Consider the following 11,422-nt stretch of genomic DNA (forward strand, 5'->3'; position numbering starts at 1 on the left):
TTTCATCTGAAGGGATACTGAGGTACTCTTATACTGCATGAAAGAAATGACATACACATGCATAAACACAAACACAGTAGGCAACAGTAGTACTAGCATGGAATTTTATGTAGATTAAATTGGTTAAATAGAAAATCACTGTCTTTTTTCTAGCCCCCTGCATTTACTGCCCCCTTTATCCCCCTGTGTTGGGTTCTTCTCTTTCTGAACAGCAGTGCTGGGCAAAAACTCCAAGTAGACATGTGAAAACAAAGGCATGGAAAGCAAAGACAAACAGTTCTGAGCCTTCCTATACTAAAACAGGCAAAGCTTTTATAGTGATGGATTTGAACAGTCTCCTTACATGAAAATATACTTTAGAGGCACCCTGCTGTGATCCTGTTAATTACCAAAGAAGATTAGAACTCTTCTGTTTAATGCGATCCTTTTTACCTAACGCATCCGTTCCAGCTGCATCAGTAATCAGACATTCACACTGTCCCTTCTGACTGGAAAGGGGATGTTTTTAAGCAAAGTCATTTGCCACAATCCTTAAGATGTAGCCTGGCAGAAATTCAATAACTGTTTGTGATATGCTCATTCAGCCTCGCTGCTCAGTGGTTTTTAGGTCCTGACATAAACAGCATTTCCCTTAATCCTAGCACTGGAGAGAAGAAAGGAGGCTGTCCTGTATCTTGTTCTGTTGGTTTCAAAACACAGAGCAACTGTGTAATTTGATTTTGCATCTGAAACATCAGGGGAAACGTTCTCCCTTTATAATTTTTTATCCTTTGATGCTCTTTCAAGCTAACAAATGCACATATCTGATACTCTTGCAAGCATATTTATATTATCTCTGGCACAAAAAGCAAATTGCATTTGCATTTCCATTCAGAAAGTAAAACGTGGAAATACGCTAATAAAATAGCTTTACGAAAAGAAGAAAGGGGAAAGAGTTTACAGGTTAAGATAAAAGTCAGGATAAAATTGAAAATAGAGAGGAACTTACCCTATAATAAGAGTAGTTTCAGAGCTGGAGGAGTTCTTGCATCTCGGTAATTTTGATTCCTTAGTTCAGGTAGCCACATACTTGTATTAAAGCCAGAGTCTGAATAGATGTGCATACATGTATGTGTGTGGGTGAGTCGGTGTGCGTGCGTGTGTCTAACGGTATATAATACGAAGATGTATCTATTGATATCCTACAACATGAGAGACTGTGCTGCCAGCTGAGATCCCTTACGTTTGCCAGAGTGCTGTTGCTGCCTGGCTGGCTGAGGCTCGCAATCCAGCGGAGAGGGGGGCGGGGGGGGAGAGAGATGCTCGCTAGCTCTTCTCATTTCTCCTTGTTTCCATGATGGTTAGTGGTGCATCGTTCACCTGCTTGGTTGTCACACTGACATGGTGCTGCCTCTTCAGTGGTCATTAATAACTGAGGCCCTTCCACTCCCCAGAGAGGAGCCAATGCTTCGGCGTGCCCAGATGCCGTGTAGTACGCGCGGCTGCGCCAGCCTGGTTGGCCGTGGGAAGCTGTCTGTTACGTGACACTGCTGCTTCGGGTACGGGTACACGAAACAAGCCTTTGCACGCTTCCAGAGATCTCTTCCTATTTGTGGAAGTTACAGGGCATGCTTTGTGTTTTTACAGAACAGCTTGGGAGGTTTAAATCCCTTTTTTTTTAAAAAAAAATAAAGCTATATAAAGATGTTATCTGAATTCAGAACAACTGATTAGAGATCACTGAAGTTCTTCAAAGGCTGCTGTTGTTCAGAGGATACTGCATGTTGAAACCATTCAGGAAAAATGCACATACATCCCCCTGAGTTTTGCTGCTTTTTTTTTAGTTTAAGAAAGTAAAGGATTTTTCATACCACGCCTTTTCCAAATTTTATAAAATATTAAATTTTACTACATACATTTATCAGTAGAAAGTAAGAGCAGGAAAACAACTTTCTGAGAAATAAAAGTTCAGAATAAACTGAGGAAGAGGTTGGTTAAAAAAGTAAGTTTCTTTCAATCTCTGTCTACTTGACTCTCTCTTTTAAGGCTGTCTAATTATATAAACAATAGGCTGCACAGATTTTTCCTTCCCTTCCTTCCATCTTCTTTTCTTTCTACCTTCTCCCTTTGTGCCATACTCTTTGGTGAAGAATTATTTTTTTTCCTATTTGTTCTGTATCTGTGAACAAAGTGCATACAAACTACGAAGTTTTTAAAAATTGAAAAATAATTCACGATTTTTTTTTCAATTTAAGGGAAGTATACACTGAAATATATCATCCCTTCTCCTAGATATACAAAACAATAAATGAGATAGATGTTAGGAAAAGTGGGTTTTTTAATCTTACATGCTGTTTTATATAAAGGAAATTACTTTGTAATACAAGATGAACAATAGCGAAATACAAAGAGTTGGTTATCAACAGGTCAAAAGGAAGAAAATGTTGGCTATCTTGCATTAATTCAGTACTACAGCCCTGACTGAAGCAGGCCACCCTCTAGTGGCCTAAAGTGAAATGTGGTTCTGATTTCACACTCTTCTGCTTTGTTTGAAGAAAGGCTCACAGTCCTGTCTAATAATAGTATGAAAAATTTCTGAAGATTAGCAAACAATGTAAGTTAATGTACTTTTTGCAACAGCAATAGCACCAGAATTCTATTGGTTACTATTTTATGAATGCTATATATCATTTCGATACACTTTGAGTCTGAGATCGTGGACTGCTTTATTTTGGTTTTTATTCTGAAAGAAAATGATTTTACACTTCATAAAATCACTTATTATGAAAAGTGAATTAAAGTAATGCCAACTTCTTGAATAAATTTCAGTTTTTTATAACTGGTTAGGACAAATTTTGCAAAACCAGTCCTGTTTGACTCACCGGTACTTTGTTGTGGCTGGGGGGGAAGAAGGGTTTTTTCTTAAGAGCAGGAAAACAACTTTCTGAGAAATAAAAGTTCAGAATAAACTGAGGAAGAGGTTGGTTAAAAAAGTAAGTTTCTTTCAATCTCTGTCTACTTGACTCTCTCTTTTAAGGCTGTCTAATTATATAAACAATAGGCTGCACAGATTTTTCCTTCCCTTCCTTCCATCTTCTTTTCTTTCTACCTTCTCCCTTTGTGCCATACTCTTTGGTGAAGAATTATTTTTTTTCCTATTTGTTCTGTATCTGTGAACAAAGTGCATACAAACTACGAAGTTTTTAAAAATTGAAAAATAATTCACGATTTTTTTTTCAATTTAAGGGAAGTATACACTGAAATATATCATCCCTTCTCCTAGATATACAAAACAATAAATGAGATAGATGTTAGGAAAAGTGGGTTTTTTAATCTTACATGCTGTTTTATATAAAGGAAATTACTTTGTAATACAAGATGAACAATAGCGAAATACAAAGAGTTGGTTATCAACAGGTCAAAAGGAAGAAAATGTTGGCTATCTTGCATTAATTCAGTACTACAGCCCTGACTGAAGCAGGCCACCCTCTAGTGGATTAAAGTGAAATGTGGTTCTGATTTCACACTCTTCTGCTTTGTTTGAAGAAAGGCTCACAGTCCTGTCTAATAATAGTATGAAAAATTTCTGAAGATTAGCAAACAATGTAAGTTAATGTACTTTTTGCAACAGCAATAGCACCAGAATTCTATTGGTTACTATTTTATGAATGCTATATATCATTTCGATACACTTTGAGTCTGAGATCGTGGACTGCTTTATTTTGGTTTTTATTCTGAAAGAAAATGATTTTACACTTCATAAAATCACTTATTATGAAAAGTGAATTAAAGTAATGCCAACTTCTTGAATAAATTTCAGTTTTTTATAACTGGTTAGGACAAATTTTGCAAAACCAGTCCTGTTTGACTCACCGGTACTTTGTTGTGGCTGTAATAAAGCAGGTTTTTTCCCTTCTGCCTCAAATTTTTGAATACTGCATTTAAACTAAGTACAGGGAGCAACGTTTTAAATTTTTTAAAGATGTCTGCTGTTCAGTTTTCATACAACTGAGTAGGACTGCCTCATATATGAAATAATGGCATTTAAGTGACAGACTGCAAATACATGAAATACTCTAGGGTGGGAGGAAGGCCAAGTGGCCCTTCCGTTTTCTCCCATTCTCTTATTATGGGCATTACATTTTTTTCTAATGTGAGTTAAAGAGGTATAACAAAAACAGTTGGGGCCAACCCATCTTTGGTTACCTTTCAGGTTTTCTGACCTGGGGTTGGGACAGGGAACACCTCAGGCCAGAAAGATGTCATATCACCCTTCTGTAGCCTTAGGACTCATTGGTGAAACCTTGTATCTCCTTTGCCCCCATGGGGTGGCTTTCGGAGCCGCCGATAGTACTTAATGTTCACCGTCGTGAGCTGCAAATACAAACCATTGCAAACTTCCCAAAGTGAACCTATGAGCCTTCCCTGCTGCGCAGCGTAACGGCCCGTGTCTGATGGGACAGTGCTCAGGATGTGTTAAGGAAGCACAACCAAAAGCCAGAAAAGTAAGGCTTCCTGCCACGCTAGCCCCCACAGGAAAAATGGAAATCCTTCCTGATCCCAGCCATGCGGTTAGTCACACCTATCCCAAACAAAAGATGTAAACCTGTGCTACAGGGGTGGGACGGTGGGTGGAGTAAGAGAGAAGAAAATTTCAAAAAGTTCGGGCAAAATTAAAAATAGGAAAACGTTCTGTTAAAGCCAACTAAATACTGCTGTTTCTCTTGTCTCAACCAATGGAGAAACAGAAGATCAGGGGAAAAGGGAATAGGTAGGGCCTACCATTGCCCTACGTGAAAGCTTTCTTGGGTTTTGCACCTAACCTCATGTACTCACTGTGGTTCATTCAAAATCTGGCTTTCTAGTTAACATGAGAACCATGCAAAAACATAATCAATGATTTGACATGTGAAATTAACATTATAGAGGTGCTACATTTTGGTTGATTGGTATGGACTGTGTAATTAGAGGGCTAAATAATTAAATCAGCTAAAGTATACTTGCATAAAGAAAGTGAGTTCTTATGATAGACTATATGCAATTAAAGTACCTCCTTGATAGGCATACATTTACATATTAGTTAAAATGTTATTATGTCATAATAAAGTTCCGTTTCATAAAAAAGTGAAATAATTGAATTTTTTAATTTACCTAATGCTAAAGAATAAATTTCTTTTTCAAACTATCTGCAGGAGAAAAATATCTTTTATAACCAATACAATTATGATGATTAAGGTTCATTAAGTTATTTTCCTGCTGATTTCGCTATGATGCTTGGTGGTTTTAAAATAGCAATGTATTGGTGGTTTAAATAGCAATGTAATCTATTTCACCAGAATTATATATATAGTTTATTAGGTTACAGAGTAGAAAAAAATATCTCAGACTGATAGAGAGATGATAGAAGTAATGTAGGCTAACTCCAGGTATTTATTTAGCATGCATTTTATCTGATTACTGAGTGCACAGGAAAATAAGTAATTATTTGTTTGTAATGGACAAATAATACGATGCATAAAAACCTTAGTTATTAAAATACAGTGGTTCTGTGCCTGCATTTTTCTCAAAATTGGAAGAGGATTTCAAAACTTTTTCCTTTTTTCATTACGTAGAAAGGCGGAACATCCTTGGGCTTTAATATCCTGTAGGCTTGTTGTGGTTCAGGGAGTTAACGGTGACCATTTCTAGTATGTTTAGGCTCTGAGAACACAGCCATGTTTAGAATGCAGCAAGTATAGTTAAAATCTGAAATAAATACCATGCAGTTAAAGTAAAAAACCCACAAGTATTTGATTTAAAGTCTAAGATGACACACTTTATATCAGAAATTGGCAATTAAAAAAATTCTTTCGAAGTGCGTATCCATACAGGTTATGTTGAAGTGTAACAGAGCAGACACTTTTTGAATAGCTTTATCGCTTATGAGTACGTGTGCCCCTATCTTGGTTTCTGAGGCACTGTAACTACAAGAAAGAGGACTGAGTGGCAGCTCTTCACGCTTTCTTCTTGTAGCCCTTAGAGTAAAAAAGAAAGGAGCTGGTGTTTGACAGATTAATTCTCACCAGTTCTGCAAAGCATAGCCTTAGTGTATCTTCCATGTTAGGTGTGGGGAGGTATTCCTTTCTGAATGAAGGTCCAGAATTGCTCAGATTCAAGGAAATCTGTCTTGTGGCTTCATCAGCTACTAATTGACTTATTAATTGTAGGCAGTTGTCATTGAGCGATTTGCCTGGAAGAGAGAAAAAAGTGCCACCACTTCGTGTAATCCCGTTCTGCCAACATTTTCAGTGCGATGTCGTCAACCTGACACTGTCATGCTCATTTTTAGATATTATGGCAACTAACTGTTGACATTTTCCTGAGGGCTATGCTTCCATACAGACAAGGAGTAACTTTTATTAATGTGTATCCCTCTGAAATGGAATAATTTGTTCAATGATAAGCAAAAGCAACATTTCTAGCTCTAGTTCTTTGTCTTTTTTGAAGATGAAAGGCTTGTTGCCAACAATGAGTTCAAATTTCTAAATACAGTTGTACTTCATAATGGAAAGTGTTATGCTGAGATTACTTAACCTGCTACCAACTTTCTTTTATCAGATCTCAGAGTTAGTGTTGATAGGATAGAGATAAAGCAGATGGAAACAAATATAGGCCATGAACCTGTAAAGAATTTCACATAAGGAAAAGTTCACATCTACACAAAGCACCAGTTACTTCATTAAAAGCTATGTAGGTAGTAGGTGCTATATGACTTTGCAAAATCTGGAGCTGCGTAGTAAAAGGAGTCCGTATACTACAGGCAAATTCAATCATGTGTGATGGGATGAATGAAAGCAGTCGTGATGCTTACCTTGGTGATCAAGGGAGTTTTGCATATTCCAGCAAATTCACCTATTCATGTAGCAACTGTGTTCTACGAAACAGAAAGGACAAGATCCCAGGCAAGAGCTATATCTCTTTCCTCATTATAGGTCCCAGAGCTATAGTCAGCTTTCCTCAGGAGTGGCCTGAGGTCTGAAAAATCTTAACATGGTTTATACCTATTGGGTCTAACTCAGAGTGATAATCCGAATTCTTCTAATTTTCATCCCTGGCTCTACTTTAATAGGCAAGAATCTCTGGCATACCAGCACCTGCTGCAGGCTGGAAGTGAGTCACACATAGCAACCACAACCTCACTATGCCACATGGGAAACTTCATGAAGACGGCGTAGTGAAAAGCAGCTAGAGAATCTTTACGTGCAGCTGGATTAGGTAGAGGAAATATTGGATCTGTAAAGAGGTTTTCAAGCTCAGTGTATGTATTCCATTTTAAAACTGATTTCATCTCAGTATGTTTATGTCTTGTGGTGACATCTCAGTTTTTGTAACCTATAGTAATTGGATATAATTTATTGGAATCTTCTCAATGGTAGATCTTTAAGACTGAGATGCCCTTGTTGATTTCGTAAGGATCTGCTTGTTGCTCATGGGACCGGTATGCGCATGGGATATACCTTTTAGTGTCATGGCTCTTTGAGTTGATCTGTATCTGAGGTTGATGAAGAAAATGGTGGCAGTAATAATTTGAATATAGGGCCTAGAATTTTCATCCTGATTGTGACTTCTTACAATTCTTATAGGTGGCAGTAAATCTTGAACTTTCTGTCCATATATAGACTTTCTCCATTTCTTTGCTCATGTCTGTTTTCCTTCCTATGGAGAATTAACTGAATTTTTATCTGAAACAGATTTACCCTTTTTCTGTTAACACTGTGTGGTGTGGCAAATAGTACGTGATCAGTGAGAGGGAGCCTCCTTCCCCCACTAATCAGTTTTTTTAATTTAGCCACGTTCCCTGATAATGTCATATTTATTTTTTTAAGTATATATATGCAAACCTCAGTGTGTTTCTCAAGGGCAGAACTTGAGACCTGAATTTCTTACCTTTTTCGATGAAACTAAACAAAAACTGTTTTGTTATGTTTTATTGTGGTTTAATATTAAAAATGGATGGACAACAATACTAATGCTAGATTATTTGCTTTTCATAACTATTTGCACAAGAGTTATATTGCCGATTTAGAAATCTGTACAAACAGAGCCACTAAGCTAAATATTAGAATTAGAATGTCAATTTGCTTTTAGTTACTTTTACTCTGTGATTAAGAGAAGTGCCATAGTAATTTTCCCATGCCATCAATAGCATTCTCAAACTGTGGTCATGGGTAATTGTTATGAAGCTATCTTGGTCATGACAAGGAACAGCACGGATATGTGCGGTGGGTGTTCAGAATATGGTTACCTAATGATAGCTTAAATCAAATACACTAAACTATTGGAGTGTAATGGGTACCGAAGTGAAGTTCTTAGTAGTTTAGTTACAGAATTTCATTTTTTTCAACTTACAGATCTAGAAAATTAATTAAAAGGTCACTGGAACATACAACATCCTTACTGATTAAAAACCAAACTATTTAATTAGGAATGCAGTAAATGCTTCCCCTCTCCTCTGTAATTTGACTGCCAAAAACTGTGGGTGCACATTAGGTATTTTTCTTTAAATGTAAAGTTATCTTTACATTAATAAGTTGGGGGTAGAAAGGATCATGTACATAATGACTTACTGGAGGAGGAGCTGTTTCAGAGGCTTTCACATAGTTCCCATTACTAAGGAAACCACTTACTTTGTCTGTGCATGTTTTGAATAGATCTCTCATTTGAAGTCTGGTGCTCAAACACTGAGGATTGCATTATAGCACTGAGAAAGAGGCAAAGGAAACAAAAGAGGCTTAAAACCATTGCATCTTTAAGGAATACAGTCTAAGAGTATTGTATTACATGCTTATGAAAGTGTACACATCTGTTTATGTTTGAGAGATGTACATATATGCAGTTTGATTGTTTTCTTCCTACTAAAACCAAAATGAAAGTATTAGTAAGTAAAACGGAAAGCAGATGTTGTTTTGTCCTGCACTTTGCATGCCTCTATTGTAAGGGCACATGAGAAATCCGGTGTACTGTTTAGGTAGAATCAAATATGAGTTCTGATTTTCATTATTAGATTGAAGTAGAAAGAATGATAATGTCTAAAACAATGCTGTGAGGACGGCTATGTATTCAACAGCTGACCAAACCTTTGCTTGGAAAGTGAGTCTCTTTTGGCAAAATTCCTAGCTTAAGACATGACTGCAAATACACATCCAAACATACTTACATTATATTGGGGCCAGTGCGTTTTCCCCACATGAATGGCACATGTATTCTGTGCTGACCAAACACTTATATTAACTATTAACTATTGAATTAAAACCCCCTCTATTAGCAATTGCGTATGCTCAACTGGTATGCTAAGAAACAAAAGGTTGCCTTAGTACAGCCAGACGAATCTGGTTTGAGGGGATATGCTTTTAAAGTATAAGTATTTAAATAACTTGGAACTGATTCCAAACTATTCCTTAAAGATCAGAATTGTTCACAAATAAGCTGGAAGTGTCAGAGAGATGTAGAAATCTAACAGATTGCCAGAGAGTTGCAGGGAAATTAAATATGTGGCAAATAAGTGTTCTTATTCAGCACGTCCAATATATGAATTAGTTTATCAGTTTTTCTGTCAAACAGGATAGAAAACTGAAGACAAAGATGGAAATTCCCATTTTTAAGGCCTACAAGCCCCATGACTCTGTAGGGTCATGTGACAACAAAAACAGTACTACAGAAAGTTAATTTCCTTTGAAAAGAGAAATACATTCTATATTTTGTGTGTGTTCATGCCAATTTATTTTTAAATGAAGAGCATTTATTTTGTGTTTAATGCCAATTTATTTTTAAGTGAAGAGCCTTAAGTCATCAGCAGTTGATACCTGATATGTCTAATGAATAATTATTCTTAATATATGTTGCATAGTTCATGTGCCATTTTGGGTGACGAGATTACTTTTAAAGCTAATATGCTTTGAAGGGATTTATGTGCATGTTTGTGTGCACAATTAATGAGCAGCCAGTCCCATACAGATTTTCTTCTTTAACTCCTTGACGGTTAAATGAGAGGGAGAATGACAGCTGTGGTAAAGCTGAAATGTCCTTGGCTTGACTGAGTTGGATACTTTTGGGTGAAATAAAATAAATGTCTTTAGATTATATAGAGATATCAGAACTCATTTGCCTCAGCTAAGAAATATCAATTTTTAATATGCCAGAGTATTTATGTTGTTTCAATCCTGTACTGGTTATGTTTGCTTTCTACTGTCTTATTGCAAGGATTCACAATGTGTCTCAAGGTACACTAAAAGCATTGCTATTCATTATCCTTAAATTTATGCTTGCAGCAAGAAATAAGATCTTCAGCGTTTGGTAATACTGACAATTTCCTTTACGGTGTAACTGGTATGTTTCCAAAAGAGTGCATTCAGCCTCCAACTCCCATCAGTATTATCACAAAAGAGATGAAATCAATATTTTTTTATAAAATAACTGGGATAGGTACTCTCAGAAAAAGCTAACATCTGTTTTGGTGCAAGAGTGTCAATTTACCTGGTGAGGACCAGGACCATTTGACACTGAGAGACAATTAAGAGTTAATAATTGAATTTGTAATTCTGCTTACCAGAGAAGAGGAACCAACATTTTTTAATAAGTTAATTTAAATATTTGGGTAAAAAATATAATATAAAATACAGTAGATAATATAAATAATAGTTTAGTGCCAAGTAAATTTTATGATGATATCACTGTGAGGAGGAGGCAATGGACAGGGAGAACAAGAGAAGGAGGGAGGTTTTCCCACGATAAGCAGCTCAGAGGAACATAGGAATATCATTCAGAAAGGCTGTTTGAACTTTGATAATAGAAATGGGATTACACTCTAAGTAGTCTATGATGAAAGGTCACTTGGAGCCAATAACATGCAACTCTGTTGTAAGTTGTGGGCTTATTACTTAGAAATAACTGGGGAGGAGAATGTATCTCTGTATTACTGGTTGATCAAGAAGTATGAGCTGACAGCATGGCACAGCTGTGAAAAAAAGCAAATGTGGTCCTAGGATGCACCAGGAAAGTTATTCCAGTAACAGCAAGGAATTAGTAGCACTTTGGACACCTCATTTAGAATAATTCATTCAGTTGTCATTTTGTGCTTGAAAAAAAAAGTGAGCTCAAACTGGAACACATGCAATTAAATACTGTTCAGATGATAGCGGAGCCCACAGTACAGAGGGGTTTATAAAACCTTGCCTTGTATAGTGTAGGAGCGTCAGGGAAAAAATAAGATTCCTGCTGATAATACATCCTGCTGGTACACAGTGAGGTAAAGCTAGCAGGAGAACAAAATGTGTAAGTGACTGGTTTTTTTTTCTTCATGTTTGAGTCATCACATCCCAGGACAAGTTTCCAGGGGAAATACTTTGGGTAGAAAAACAAAACCAAGAACAAACCAAAACAACCACAACTCAGGTGAAACCAACCA

General features: G+C 36.7%; 2 protein-coding genes across 2 annotated transcripts in view; one reads left to right on the forward strand and one right to left on the reverse strand.

Moving 5' to 3' along the window:
• LRRN3 (leucine rich repeat neuronal 3) overlaps positions 1 to 1,122 on the reverse strand; it is a 35,910-nt gene extending 34,788 nt beyond the window's left edge. Inside the window, exon 1 of the mRNA XM_009286835.1 lies at positions 989 to 1,122. The gene's annotated coding sequence lies outside the window, so the exon portion shown is untranslated. The remainder of the gene's footprint in view (positions 1 to 988) is intronic.
• IMMP2L (inner mitochondrial membrane peptidase subunit 2) overlaps positions 1 to 11,422 on the forward strand; it is a 504,342-nt gene that overhangs the window by 247,919 nt on the left and 245,001 nt on the right. The window lies entirely within an intron of this gene.

The sequence above is a fragment of the Aptenodytes forsteri genome, unplaced genomic scaffold, assembly GCF_000699145.1.
Source record: "Aptenodytes forsteri isolate BGI_AS27 unplaced genomic scaffold, ASM69914v1 Scaffold166, whole genome shotgun sequence".
NCBI lineage: Eukaryota > Metazoa > Chordata > Aves > Sphenisciformes > Spheniscidae > Aptenodytes > Aptenodytes forsteri.